General features: G+C 37.1%; 1 protein-coding gene across 1 annotated transcript in view; it reads right to left on the reverse strand.

Moving 5' to 3' along the window:
* Nucleotides 1–15,502, reverse strand: part of LOC150100151 (integrin alpha-PS1-like) — a 573,942-nt gene that overhangs the window by 131,777 nt on the left and 426,663 nt on the right. The window lies entirely within an intron of this gene.

Below are 15,502 nucleotides of genomic sequence, written 5' to 3' on the forward strand. Positions count from 1 at the left end.
TAGAGAAAACATTATGAAGACCATTTGCAATCTATGTGTTAAGGCTTAAGTGCTAGGAAGACATTAAAGATTTAATCAAATATTTACAGCACTAAGAAAGGATTAAAAACTGATTTTTAATGCTTCCAATATTTCATCACAGTCGCTGAGACATTTTCAGGGATTACAAATAACTCTTGTAACTAACACACACACACACAAAGACAACACAATACTAAATGAAACACATGGGTAACTCTAAAGTCCCATCTAAGTGTGCGTGTCCTCTATGGGCAATTTGTAGCTAGCCTAGAATGTAAAGTGGGGCTTCTGACAATTATTGTTTCCCAAATTTTGGGGAGTTTTATGCATCCATATTTATTTAAATTTGGTTAATTTCTGAGTGCTGCTGCATATTCTGAAAACAGCCTTTCTTTGTTAAAATTTACTATGGTGCAGCATGGTGGTTTTCTTACAAGAGATCTGTGGGTTATATCCAATACATGGTCTGCAAGGCAATATTGACCAAAGTTGTAATTGCTGATTTATGATTTGTGTGTTATTCTAAATGGACGGTTGTTGATCTACCTGTCTGTCCATGTTAACCAACTTGCAGGAATAGGGCAGGTTATATACTCTACACCAGGGGTCTTCAACTCTTCAGACGGTGTGGGCTGCTTTAAAAATTTCAGTGAAGCCTGTGGGCCACTAAGCTATACTGCGGTATTTAGAATTGTAAAATGCTTCCAGATTCACAAGGAATGCTGTGCATTTGATACTTTACATAAAATCCTATAAAAATAAACAAACTCAGCTTTAAGAGTGTAGGTAGGAGTCAGGTTCATGATAAGTAAATACAATCAATACTTGAAAGAAGATAATTTAATGAAGAAAACGTTCATTTTTACAATGTCAATGGGAAACTTGGCAATGCTTTTCCTTGACCAGCTTGTTTGGTCAAGGAAAACATTCGGTCATTGAAACAATAAACATGTTTTACTATGTAAGCCTAAGTTTTGCTTGAGCATGAGACTAATTTATCACTCATAAAAGTTTGAACCTATGCATAAGGGGAAGGTATAGAATAATTAGAAAGGATAGGGCCATGACTGCAAACTGAGATCTCTACAGAGCTATATATACGAATTTAGGTAGCTGTTAGAACTCTAGGAAAGTTTCTCTGAGCAAGAATTCTTCTGTCCTAGGACTCTGACTGGCGCAGCTGGAACAAACAAATTTATCAGAGTTCGAAAAGGAGACGGCCCCAGAGAGATAGGCTGGAGATCTCATTCTTAGTTGGCACAAGAGGGGGATGACAGTAACATAGATTTAAAGAAAAACCACGACATAAAAATGGCGCAGTTGGCAGGATGTGTTTGTTCTATTAATTGAGAATATTGGATCAATCACAGTGAGTTGGTCTTGGTCTCATGCACAGCAATCAGGAGATTTTAGAAAAGAAATTTGAAAATTTACCTTTGTACATCAGTGTGAGCTGAAGGACAAGTAGACATCTTCCGTCGAGCTCTGAGCTAAACGACTCGGAATTCTTTAGGACTATAAACCCGCAGCAGATTTTTCCTCAGTTTTTCGGAGAGGACACTGATGACGTGAGAACATTTTTTGAATATATAGAAGAGCTTAGAAAGAATGGGCGATGGAGTGACTTCCAGCTACTTATTTTGCTTTGCAGTAAGCTAGTTTGAAGAGCAAAAAGTTTCTTTTACTCCTCGCCAATCCTGAAAGAAACTTTGAATTACCAAAGGTTTAAGGAAATCCTCATTTCCCAATTTTCAAAGGCGAAAAATGTAGGACCTAACGTATGGAAGCTTCAAAGAATGGTGCAAAAAAGAAAAAGAGAGCATGTCCGACTTTCATAACAGGCTGCTCACTCTTGCAAGTACCATGAGTGTGTCTGATGAGGAAAAGCATCATTTACATTGCACTGTATTTCAGCACTTCAGAATAGGTTTAAGGCAGGAACTGAGAGAGAGACAGCTTTTGGGAATGGCACAACCAGCTTAGAAAGCTGTTACGAAGCAGTGAAGGAAAGAGAGCAGCTGCTTGGGGATATTTGTCTCGCAGCCACTGTTGGACCAGTTAATGTAATTAGGGAGGGTAGAGAACAATGATAAGGATCCCAATCCAGGGAAGGAGGGCTTAGAAAGAAAAGAGAAACAGAAGGTGCAGAGAGGAATTGAAGGGAACAAGACCGAATTAGTATGTAGTGTTGCTGCCAGTGCTTGTGATTTTAGCGAGGTTCGCTCCTTAGTCAGACAAGAAATAGAGAAGTTGCATCAGCCGGTCATGGAGTGTCTTGACACGGTTCTCAGTCAATTGACGTCAGACTCTCTGAAGGATCAGGAGAATTTCTCCCTTCACGAAGATAGGATAACTAATATTGTTCATAGAGAGGGTGAAAAGTTGCAACAACCGATGTTAGATAAAATGGACTTCATGATGCAGAAGTTGACAGAACTGACTACCAAGTGCAATATGAACTTTCCTGTCCTCGGATGGAGAAATTAAGAGGGGGGGGGGGTTATCGTTGAGAAATTCCTAGGTGCTACAGTTGCAACAAGTTGGGGCATCTTGCCCATGACTGTTTTGTTACACCAGGAAACTCAAGAGGAAGATATCAATCAGAAACAAAGTCACATATTTGTGCTAGGCAGTTTGACGAAAGGGGACAACAGAGTCAGGGCCAATTCCCTGGAATGACTGTAAATGGAAGAATTTGTGGGAAGGGTTTCAGGGTACTTATTGACACTGGTTCCCAAGTCTCCATCATCTCAGAGCAATATTTCAGGGAACTGGAGCCCTATGTAAAGGGAAGAATCAAGCGCCTAAGAAAACCTATCGGACTTTTAGGGATATCCCCTTCCACCACTCACGCTACAAAGTCGGTAAGACTGAGAGTGGGACTGCCCGATTTTGGCTTATATGTGTGGCATAACTTCATAGTCTTACCCAGAAACTCTCTCCCTCATCTAAGGTTGATTCTAGGGAAGGATTTTTTAAGAAAGTATGGATTCTCATGCAACTATTCGAGAAAGGAGGTTTGTTTCCTTGAAGAGAGGAGATTTACTGTAGAAGATCAAAAATCACAAGCTCAGGATAAAGGAAGCATCCCTCTGAACAACGTCTCAGTGCACGAATGATGAAAGAACTGACTAAAGATGGCTAGCACTCAATCGGGATTAGATGAAACTTCCTTATTAAAGGAAGGAGAAAATCCAGATGCTAGCAACACTGATGAAATTAAGGTGCCAGAGGGTAATGAAATCACAAGCGAGGAACAAAATACCGCCTACAAAGGGACAATAGAAATTCACCACATCAGCATAAAAGATAGGACTAAGAGACTCTACAGCAGAATATGTCTGCTGTAGAGTCTCAAGTGACAAGTATATGTCTCGTGGGAAAGTTTCTCTGAGCAAGAATTCTGTCCTAGGACTGAATGGCGCAGCTGGAACAAACAAATTTGTCAGAGTTTGAAAAGGAGATGGCCCCAGAGAGATAGACTGGAGATCTCATTCTTAGTTGACACAAGAGGGGATAACAGTAACATAGATTTAAAGAAAAACTACAATATAACACCACCAAATATGTCTCACACTAATGAAAAAAGTCTGGCAATATAAAACCACAATAGGCTATGGCTGATGCGATGAACCTGCATGCACTTATACACGATATCACACTGTTCACGACTGACTGACTGGCTGTGGATGAGATCCTCTTGTATTTATATAAAAATAATGAAGTATCAAGAACCTTCGAGAAATATCTGGAAGGCACTAGACAGCGCACTCGAATGAACTATTGCTTCAGCCATCTACCTGCGACGTTAGTACTAGTACTTAAGTACTGCTTAGTGCTGATAGATGGCTGAAGAAGCATGCTATTTAATATTTATTTTTATAGGATTTTATGTAAAGTATCAAATGCACAGCGTTCCTCGTGAATCTGGAAAGCATCTTACAATTCTAAATCCCGCAGTATAGCTTAGTGGCCAGCGGGCTTCATTGAAATTATTTTTTATTTAATTGCATTTTAATGTTAAGTAGTTAATTTTTCAAAATGGCCAGTGGGCCACCTGTGGCCCACAGGCCATGTGTTGAAGACCCCTGCTGTAGACACTGAGAGAGGAGGGAGCTGATCTTGGTAGAATGGATAAGCTTTTGATATGTTTAAACCTAATTGTAAACTCATTGTTTCCAGTGAGCTTAAAAGCTGTGTAGTGGTTGTACTTTTTTTAAAGATTTGGCTATTTTTTCTGATGTGCTACAGACATAGGGGATGGTGATGGCATTTCTGAAATCCTGCTGAAGCAATGGCCAAGGAATGGGAGGAGGGGATTGATTTTTTTTTTTTTTTAAATTCTGTAATCACTGTAGTGATTGGGAAGGAAGGTGTTGTGTATGTGGTTGAGTTCAGTTGAAAGAATGGTTCCACTGGAACCAAGATTATAGACTCTATTGGGTAGAATTTTCATAATGCTATATTGTTGAGAGTGGGTGGCGAGAACGTTTGTGAAAGTAACTGCCTGTGTGAGTGGGTTTTCTATATACAGTGAAGGAAAGGTTACCATTAGGAAGGCATGTAACTAAGGTGTCTAGGAAGGGTAGACTATTGCTATTTTCCTTTTCCATCGTAAGCTGGCTAACTGTCTTATCCCCCCCCCCCAAATGGGTATACTACATCCTGTATAAAAAACTGGAGACTGCAATCAAGCTTAATAAAAATAGAATTGTCTTGCTTTCTTCTCTGTCATAAACAGGCCCACAAGAAACACAAAACTGGGATGAATGGTCAAATCCAAACCTTAAATGTCTAGAGGTCACACTGGACAGGACCCTGACATTCCATCAACATCTTAAAACACTTGCTGCTAAACTGGCATCATGCAACAACATCATTCAAAAGTGTGTTGGCACTGTCCAGAGCCTCAATTAAGGTGCTCTGGACTGCAGCTATCAGTTTGTTTTACCCCCCCCCCCCACTTTCAATATTGTGCACCTGTGTTGCTGAACACACACACACACCTTAGGTTAATGTCCAACTCAACACCAGCATGAGAATTGATGAGAACAATTAAACCAACCCAATATGCTGGCTCCAAGTTTTGAGCCACCACAGTTACATAGGAAGAAATTACTTCAAAGAGAATATTCAAAACGAGGATACAGTCCAAAACAAGTATTTAGCCAAAATAGCCAAACAAACAAGTATTTAGGCTTATGTGCTGGTTTATATTCATGTTACACTTTAATGGAACAATTACAGCATAAAAAGATTCAATTAAACACCAAGTTTAATTGTTTCAATATTTTGTCGGTCATGGAGACATCTTCAGGAATACAATCTTAAAACTGTAAAAACACACTAGAAACAATAAGTGGAAGAAATGAGATTAGAATAAATGAAGACTTAAGTCCTATGAGGGGGGTCTCCCTCTATGGGTGCTGTTGGCTAGTCTTAGATGTTAGGAGGGAAGCCTAGGAATTAAAGTTTCCCAAACTTTGAGAAGTTTAACACAGCAATATTTATTAACATTAGGCTAGTTTTTTAAGTCTGCTACTGATTCTAAAAAAGAGTATTTCAGGTTTATATTTGCTGCGATGGAGAACTGTAGTTTTTTTCATCTGATTCTATGCAAGGTATCCAAAGACATGGTTTGCTGACCTGCCTGAACATAGTTGTGGAAATGGATATATATATATATATATTTTTTTTTTTTTTTGTCTGTGTGTATGTGCGTATTTTTCTAAGCAGATTTTAGTAGATCTACCAGTTTGACAATAATATGATAAAAAGCAAGAACAAAGAACCTTGTACACACCTAGAACAGAGAACTGTAGTTTTTTCCATCTGATTCTATGCAAGGTATCCAAAGACATGGTTTGCTGAACTGCCTGAACATAGTTGTGGAAATCGATATATATATATATATTTTTTTTTTTTTTTTTTTTTGTCTGTGTGTATGTGTGTATTTTTCTAGGCAGATTTTAGTAGATCTACCAGTTTGACAATAATATGATAAAAAGCAAGAACAAAGAACCTTGTACACACCTAGAACTGAGAGGGAAGGAAGTTGATTCTTAGGAAAACAGAGAAGGGAAGCCAGCTTCAAATGAGGTTTGAAATAGTGAAAATATTATATTCTTTAAAGTTCTGGCTATTTTCCTGAAGTGCTAAATAGAAGGTTTGAGACTGGTAGTAACAAGAGCATGTTTTTCAAAATGCTCCTAATAGAAATTGGCCAGGGGGAGGGGAAGCCCATGGAAGTGCTTTCTATCTGTTTATATAAGGTGCCCTTCCAAGAGATGTAACCAGTATGGATAGCAAAATTAAAAAGATCAATAATGCGAGAAACCGTTCTTCAATAAATTTAGAGAAAGGGGAATATTAGTGAATAAGGAAGTGACATTCAATGTCACCATGATATCATTATTGTTTAAAACTAAATTCTGGATTAAAAATTTAAAACGAGCGGAATTTTTTATATAAGAAGTGTGGCCAGTAAGTGGAATTATAGATTTGCTGTTTGACTAATTTAAAGGAGAAGAGTCAGTAGCATTTACTATGGGATGGAGAGGGTAATTAGGTTTATGGATTTTTGGCAATCTATATATCCGAGGGGGGGGGGGGAAGCCAAAAGGTTTTTTTAACTTTAGGAGGTCATTCATTCATTCAGATGTGACACACTATTTTTCTGAGACTTGATAGGATCATAATCTACTAGTTTATAAGTGGTTCGGTCTCTGCACAGAACATTCATTTTCCCCATTATGATCACTGGAACTGAGGACAATGGTGCATCACCATTGTCAACTCTAGTAATAATTATGTGATTGTCTTTGTGGGGTTTACATAGTGCATAGAGTGGCTATTGAATAGATTTCTTTTTGGCAGTGACATCGGTGATGTTGTTGGCAACATTAAGAGGTAAGTTGTGCACTTGCTATATATGCCACATGATTTCTAAACTAGGAACTTGCAAAGATGTTACTACAAAGTTATTACCAAGGCTAAGCACACTAAGAGCTGTTTCATTTAGTGTTTCTGACGACAGGTTAATAACAACTTGTAGTGGCTGATTTTGCAGCTGAAGAGAACTACAAAGATTATTAAATTTTTTAATGTTTATCTCAAATATCTCAAGGCTTTAGCTTAAGGCTTATGCACTGGCTGACAAAAAATAAGAAAATCAACTACTACCAAACTGCCTACAGAACCCGTCATTCGACAACAGATCAATTAATCCATTTCTGCAAAACAATAATAGACTCGTTTCAGGAAAAACCAACAAAAAAAGAACAACTGCAATATTCCTTGATATGACTGCTGCTTTTGATCATGTTTGGATCAAAAAATTAATACAAACAGTACATGATACTGGAATTAGAGGAAACGCTTTAATCTGGATTGCTGATTTCATTAGAGGAAGAAAGATCAAAGTTAGAATCAATGCAACAATATCAAAAGAGCAGAGAACCTGGGCTGGTGTTCCCCAGGGCTCAGTACTCAGTCCCTTACTATTCCTTCTATATGTCAATAACATTCATCCCTACCTTACAGAAGACACAAAAGTAAATTGCTATGCAGATGATATAGCCATCTGGCACACTAGTGCTAAAATCAAAGAATCAGAGGAGATTCTAAACAAATCCATGAGAGGATTAGAAAAATGGTCAGATGAACTTAAACTCAAAATCAACCCAGACAAAACAAAACTAAGCACCTTTAGTACAGACAGGAAAAATAGACATTCTTACAATCCCAAAGTCATGATCAAAATACCTTGGTATTATGTTTCATCAGGAATTACGTTTTGCACAACACATCTCTAACACTTCCAACAGAGCTCTAAAAAAAATTAAATATACTGAAAAGGATTTGTGGAACAAATTGGGGCGCAAAGCCAAAAATCCTCAAAACTACTTACACTACACTAATAAGGCCAATAATGGAATATGCAGCACCTATCTGGTCACCTTCGGCCTCATCGGTAAAGGAAAAATTTAGACAAAATACAAGCAAAAGCATCCAAGATTATCATTGGTGCAGTCTCATCCACCAAGAACATCAGAGCCCAACAGGAATGTGGGCTTGACCTGCTGGAGGGCAGATGAAAATTTGCCACCATAAAATTCATAAATAATTTCAGAAGCTACCAAAGCGATCATATCTCCCTAAAAACTTATTAACATTGGAATCAAAAATGCAGACTTCACAGATCATCAACTTTACAATATGATGAGACTATCAGGAAAGAAATAGGTCTGATCAGCTAAATGCCCACATAAACAAAGAACCTCTATTTTCCAGTCCTTTACCTTCAAATACCTCCATAAATCTAAACCTTACCAAACTGTGTACAAAAAAAGAACCAAAAGAAATGCTCAAAGAAAAAGGCCTAAACACTATCAAGCTTCTTTCATCCTCCAAACAGGTTATTTGTTATACCGATGGATTGTCAGACACCAATATGATTAATGGAGGCGCTAGTGTTCTCCTTCTACTCCCAAAAGGTGAAAAACTTTTGATAAAAGTTGGATCTGGGAGAATCGTTTCCAATTTTACCAGCGAACTCTATGCAACAAATAAAGCACTTGAAGCCTACTTAAAACTATCATCATCTCAACAATCTGAAGGAATTATAATTTACAGTGACTCAAGATGGAGGCAATCAAAAATGGAAATACCAAGCTCACACAAGACATCCATAAACTCTTAAATCAACTAAAGTGTTTAGGAAAAAGTTGCATTTCACAATGGATTCCTGCTCATGTAGGCATTGATTACAATGAAGCAGCTGATAAATTAGCAAAAGAGGCCAGAGAACTCAACCAAGAAACTCACATAACCCTTGCTGATGCCAATGCACTAGCAAAAGCTAAACTAATTCCACTGAAATCAGTGATACAACATCAAATTCCCGAAATCAGTGCTGACAGAAAGACCTCCACCATGATAGCAAGACTACGAACAGGATATTATAAAGGAATGAAGATCAATACAGATGATACGAGAACATATAGAAACTGCAATAACTGCCCCAATACTGTACTGACACCCACTCACATCTTTACCTGTCCAGCAATTACAGCAGCCTTGCAAGAAATAGATCCTAATCCTGAACAACAGCTCTATACAAATAAAATCATCGACATAGCCAAAGCAGTACAAGGCACAGACGGAAACATCTAAGACTCTTCAAAGGACAAGACAACAACATTTATCTTTTATCTTCTAAAATTCTTTACAGACAGATTTCTCAGAAATATCAAAGAGAACACTCCATAGTTCAGAGTTAAAGAGAGAAGAGAGTCCAATTTGAAGAGAGCTAATACCTGTATTAATAGTAGTGATTTATTCATGAATCGAAGGAAAGATGGATGTCTGTAGATGTTCTCTATATTGAGCATTATGAAAAACATGCTCTTTATGCTGCCAGTCTCGAACCTTCTATTTGGTTAAAATATATTGATGATATGTTCTGTTTGGCAACATTAGACTTTCCTTCTCCACCTCAACAGTTAGCACCCAGAATCCAGTTCACTATTGAAAAAGAAAAAAACAACAGCTTACCTTTTTTAGATACCCTAGTCACACATCTGCCCAATGGTATCCTTTCTTTCTCAGAAAGGATATCTACCTGTGGGTAGGAAAGTTTATGTATACATACATAAACTTTTCCACCATCCCCCCTTCTCAATAATATGGGGATCAAAATCCTTGTCAACAGAGCCTCCAACCTCTGCTCCACCCAAACTTCCCTTACAGTAAAACTTGTCTTTATTCACCAAACCTTCCTACCCGATGGTTACAATGCCACAAATATCTACAAATAATTGGTCCCTTACATCACCTCACATCTCTCTCTCTCTCTCAACATAATGACTATAGTAATCTAATTACTAGCCAGAACTTAAAAGATATATAATCTCTGCAAATAGAGGGCATCCCTCATAAGACTTTAGTCTTCATTTATGCTAATTGCATTTCTTCCACTTATTGTTTCTTGTGTGTTATTACAATTTTAACATTGTAGCACACTGTGTATTTCTGAAGATGTCTCTGTAATTGACAAAGTATGGAAAATATTAATCATGTTGTTTAATTAATTCTCTTTGTGCTGTATTTATTCCATTAAAGTGTAACAAGAATATTCAAAAATCATGAACAATCCACAACTCCTGATCCACGCTGATCTGGAAGTGGTAGGATGTGGCAGACAAAGATCTCATCCTCCTTCTTGAAAGCTACAGAATATCTGATTGACAAAAGATTTAACATCTCCAACTCTTGGAAAGAAGAATGGAATAACATGGAAACCTTGTTTAACAAAGAAATTGCAAAGGATCCAATTAGCCAATCATTTGGCTTCAATCACCCTGATTTCTTATGGTGAATACTCAACTGTCTTCAAACCAGAGATAAGGTAGGAGCATGGCATGTTTGCAGTCTTGAGGCATCATTCCAACTGTAGCTTGTGACTGCGCTCCACCAGTTCACACAACGCACATCACATATGAATGTAGTTTATGAGTCTTCTTTAGTAGCCCATTAAACCTAGTGAGCATATCGACAAAGGCAGCTGAGTGTCTGATGAATTTGGACATAAATTTATGATTCAAACGATGACTCACATGTGACCATGTGTAATGGCTTATTCTTATACCTTAAATATTTTGTTCCTTATGATTGCTTTTAATTTTAATTGTACCTGCTCTGTATCCATATAATAAATAACTTCTCCAACACTTTCACCACCACCACCCCATAGATAATGGATTAGTCTATAATTTTCTACTCTTGTCTAGGAGCCTCATTTAAAGAGGTTTAAATAGCTCAGAGAGAGTAGCTGTTAATTTCCTGGGGCATACTTATAATATGTAGACTGATATTCTATTTAATCCCATGGGAGTATTTGCATTTTGGGATGTCCTAAGCATCTCCAATTCATGTACCACATAAGTCAATGTCACATCTGGTACTGCAATATCTACTGGATGGTATACCCTTCCAAAATGATCACTAAATACCTCAACTATTTTAACTGTTTATGTTGCCTCGCTACTATCAGCACTTGTTCAAGTTATCCTTCCATAACTGTTCTTTCTTTTACTCACCATATAGTATAAAACTTTGGTGAAATTTTCTTTGGCTTGCTTGGCTAGCTTCATCTTATAATCCCTGCTATTCTGCTTGTATCTTGTACTGATCATGAGCATTCTGATCACCTTTCTTTGTATATATACTCCAGAAATGACTTAATTTTCTGTAACTCCCACTTAATGATGACTCTCTCCCATCTAAAGCCAATCTAATTAATCTTCCCAACTGTAGGTATACAGTCTTAATGCTTTCTTTAAATACTCCTTGACCATCTAACCATGCTGCTAATATCTTTCCCCTACAGATTCTTATACCATGGCAATATGCCAAGATAACTCCTCAGTTACTTATAATAATGTGCTTTGTTATTTCACATTTACTGCTTAGCTGAAAATTCCCCACTTCAGGTTAAGTCTGCATGATCAACTTTTCCAATCAGAATTTCTCTGATGCTATCACCAAACGAAGTACTACTCTTGAACCGTGAGTCCTCTGTATTACATGTGCTGATTCAGGTAATAATCTCTTAACAACTGTACAAATTCCATTTCCTTCCTTTCTTCCCTCTTCTCCTACCACATACTTCTTCCATGCATCCTCTAGCCCAGTGCTTGCCAAACTTATGGATGCCAAGGTCCAATTTGGAAAGATTAAAATATTTCACGGCTCCCATTGGAAAAAAAAAAACGTAATATAGACATATATTATTATAATATTTATTGTATTTATATTCAATACACTATTCTTGTTGAGAGGCTTATACGCTGGTTATACATGATAACTAATAATTAAGGAATTGACAGCGTACACTAGAAATATAAATTAAATAAACTTTAATATATACTTTCCGATATTTCTTTTGCCAAAATATCGGAAAGTATATATTAAAGTTTATTTAATTTATATTTCTAGTGTACGCTGTCAATTCCTTAATTATTAGTTATCATATATTCAATACTTTGGGTTGTAATCTTTTTTGTGTTTCTTATCAATACCTTTGAAATGAAATTTATATGAATAAGCATATATTTACTAATATTCATTAATCGCCAAAATACACAAGAAACAAAATTTGTGAACCAACACCAATGTGATTTTTTCCATTAAAATATAAAAAAGAACAAAAAAAAAAAAATAAAATAAAAATTAAATATGTTTCTTTTAAGATTAAAAAAAAATCTACTTAAGTCTTAAAACATTTTAAATTTGTTTTCATTATTTCACGCCCCCTCAACAAAACTTATGCCCCCAAGGGGACTGCGGCCCACAGTTTGGGAAGCGCTGCTCTACCCTATAGTAACAACCAACTATACATTTCACTCTACTGACCTCTAGATCATAGCAGATAGCCTCAAATGCACTGCCCTTTGCATTCCTGTTTTCCTACTGAACTCCTACTTTTTTTTTAGTTTCAGTTCTTCTGTTATCATTACCAAATTCCTTCTCCCATTATGATTCCTCTGTTCCCTCTGAAAATACTACATACATCCATTTCATTCTATCCCTAAGACTATATCATCCTCTATCAACCAAGTCTCACTAATGCTCATAACATTTGGCCAAGTGGACCAACTGATGCCCCCCCCCCCCCCATTCCTAATGATGATTCTGACACCAATCACATCAGCCATTTTCTGTCCACTGCTGGATGAAGGCCTCCCTCAAAGTCCTCGATTCAATTCTATCTGGAGCTTTTCTCTGCCACTGAATTCCAGCCAACTCATTAATCTCATACTTCCACCATCTTTGGTCTTCCTATAGCTGTCTTTCTATTGCTGAGATACCATTCAGAAATCAACTTTATCCATTTTTAAGTGTTAATTCTTGTAATATGACTTGCTAATTGTCATTCTGACACTAGTATATATATATATATATATATAAATTGTACTATCCCTTTGTGCACAACCTTCTTTATATTTGTGTTGACTATTCCTCTCAATTTCAAAACCTGAGGAGTGACATTATTTGATTATCCTGCCATTCACCATTCTCCAGGATGCTTATGAGGGTTGTTTGAAAAGTTTGGTAAATTTCCAATAGACGGCGACACAATTCTTTCATTCATACTAGTGTCGGTATGCATCATCTTTTTCTTGATTTTAGCCATGTGCGACATGTCATTTTAAATGTTTGGCAAACATTTAAAATGACAGTGTTCGCATTTTTCATAAAAATGGAGAAAAACGAGTTTTGTGCAATGATAAAAGACTTTTATTTGAAGAAGTGGACAGCCACGCAGATCAAAGCTGAGTTAGATGCAGTTCATGGGGACTTTGTACCAGCATCAAACACTATTTTTTTGGATAAATGAGTTTAAACATGGTCGTATGTCCACTGAAGATGAAGCATGCTCTGGATGCCTGACTGAGGTCACAACGAAGGAAATTATTGACAAAATCCATAAAATCATCATAGAAGGCTGTGAAAGTGCGTGAGATTACTGAGATTGTAGGCGGTGTATAATATCCTGCACAAAAAATTGCACATAAAAAGCTGTGTGCGCGATGGGTCAAAAGTCAACATTGATTATTAACTGTTGATCAAAAACGCATGCAAAAAAGACATTTCAATGCAGTTTGGCGATGTTTAATCGCAATTCGTAAGTTTTTTGTGTCAATTCATCACTGTAGACGAAACTTGGATCCACCACATCCTCGTGGTAGATCCAAGTTCCTGAGTCCAAGCAGCAATCAAAACAGTGGACAATGCCTGGTGAAAGAACACCGAAGAAAGCGAAGACTGTTTTGTCAGCTGGGGAGGTGATGGCCACTGTTTTTTTTTGGGATTCCCAAGGAATTATCATGATAGACTATTTGGAAAAGGGTAGGGTAATAACAGGAATCTATTATGCGTCATTATTGGACCATTTTAAAAGAAGAACTGAAGAAAAAACGGTCAAGATTGGCGCACAAAAAGGTGCTCTTTCATCAAGACAATGCATTGTCCCACACATCGGCCATCATAATGGCAAAATTGCATGTACTGAGGTTTGAATTGGTTCCACATCCACTGTATTCCCCGAACTTGGCCCTGTGTGACTTCTTGTTCCCAAACTTAAAAATTTGGCTCGGTGGGAAAAAATTTCTTAAAATGAGGATGTCATCAAGGCTGTCAATGACTATTTTGCACAATTTGACAAATCCTACTTTTTAGATGGGATGAAAAAATTGAAAATTCGCTGGACCAAATGTGTAGCCCTTGATGGAGACAATGTTGAGAAATAAAGGTGATTTTTTCCAAAAAAATGTGTTTAACTTATTATTTTACCAACCTTTTCAAACAACCCTCATACATGCAAACATCCTTGAGACTGGTGAATGCACATGACAGTATTACCCCCAAAAATTCCAGTTTTCTTGACTCAGCACTTTCAAACTCTCACTGAAGACTTTCTCAAGACACTTCCAAATCCATTTAAATGCAAAACCAATAAATTTATATAAAATCATTTTGTCTATTGAATTCACTCCACAGATTCAAAACTCCACATCATTTCTTCTAATTTGCAATCACCATCTTTCTTCTCAGCTTACTGCTATCATACCCCATTAATGACACAAGCAATCTTTAATCTTTATCCTCTCACTCTAATTATACACTTGTACCAGTAATGCAGGCAAAGCATTCATATCTTTTTGCATACAACAACTACAGTAGCATGCCAAATCATTTGTACCTGCCAAAATAATCACCTCTTTCACTTTGCTTCTCTGCATCCTGACAGCCTTAATCTCTGCCCCAGAGAAACAGGATTTTATCACACTCTTCTTAATCACTCCATTTAGCATGGAGTCTTCCATACAATACTCTCTCTCTCTCTCCCCCTCTCGTTTGCACTTTCATACTCTGCTTCTCTTTGGTTGCACCTATCTCTTTTACTTCCCTGTTCAGAATTTCTCCAACTGCACTATTTCACAATTTATCTTGTGAAGGACTCCACATAAACATGATATCTATCTCACTGTCATTACTATCCATGATATCACTCACACTGTGTTGGGTCCCCTGTTACTTCCACTTTTCTTTCAATAACAACAACAAGAACCTTGTTGACATTCTTATGCTTATTTTCATAAGTTAAACCACCCTAATCTTAATAAATATGGTTGTGTTAAACTTCCCAAGATTTGGGAAATTTTAATTCGTAGACCTCCTGTACAACAGCTAAGGCTAGCCAACAGCACCCATAGAGAGTTCCCCATCACAGGACTTTAGGCTTTTAGTCTAATTTTTTTTTCAATTGTTTTGAGTGCTTTTTTGTGTGTGTGCTTTTACAATTTTAAGATTGTATCCCTGACAATGTCTCTCTGTGTGTGTGCGTGAGAGAGAGAGACGAATATAAGATCCAATAAACTTGTATTTTAGTGTTGCTCTGTGCTGTTCATTTCATTAA

Source organism: Typopeltis vanoorti, chromosome 13 (assembly GCF_054136105.1).
Source record: "Typopeltis vanoorti isolate ZY-2024b chromosome 13, IOZ_Tvanoo_1.0, whole genome shotgun sequence".
Taxonomy (NCBI): domain Eukaryota; kingdom Metazoa; phylum Arthropoda; class Arachnida; order Uropygi; family Thelyphonidae; genus Typopeltis; species Typopeltis vanoorti.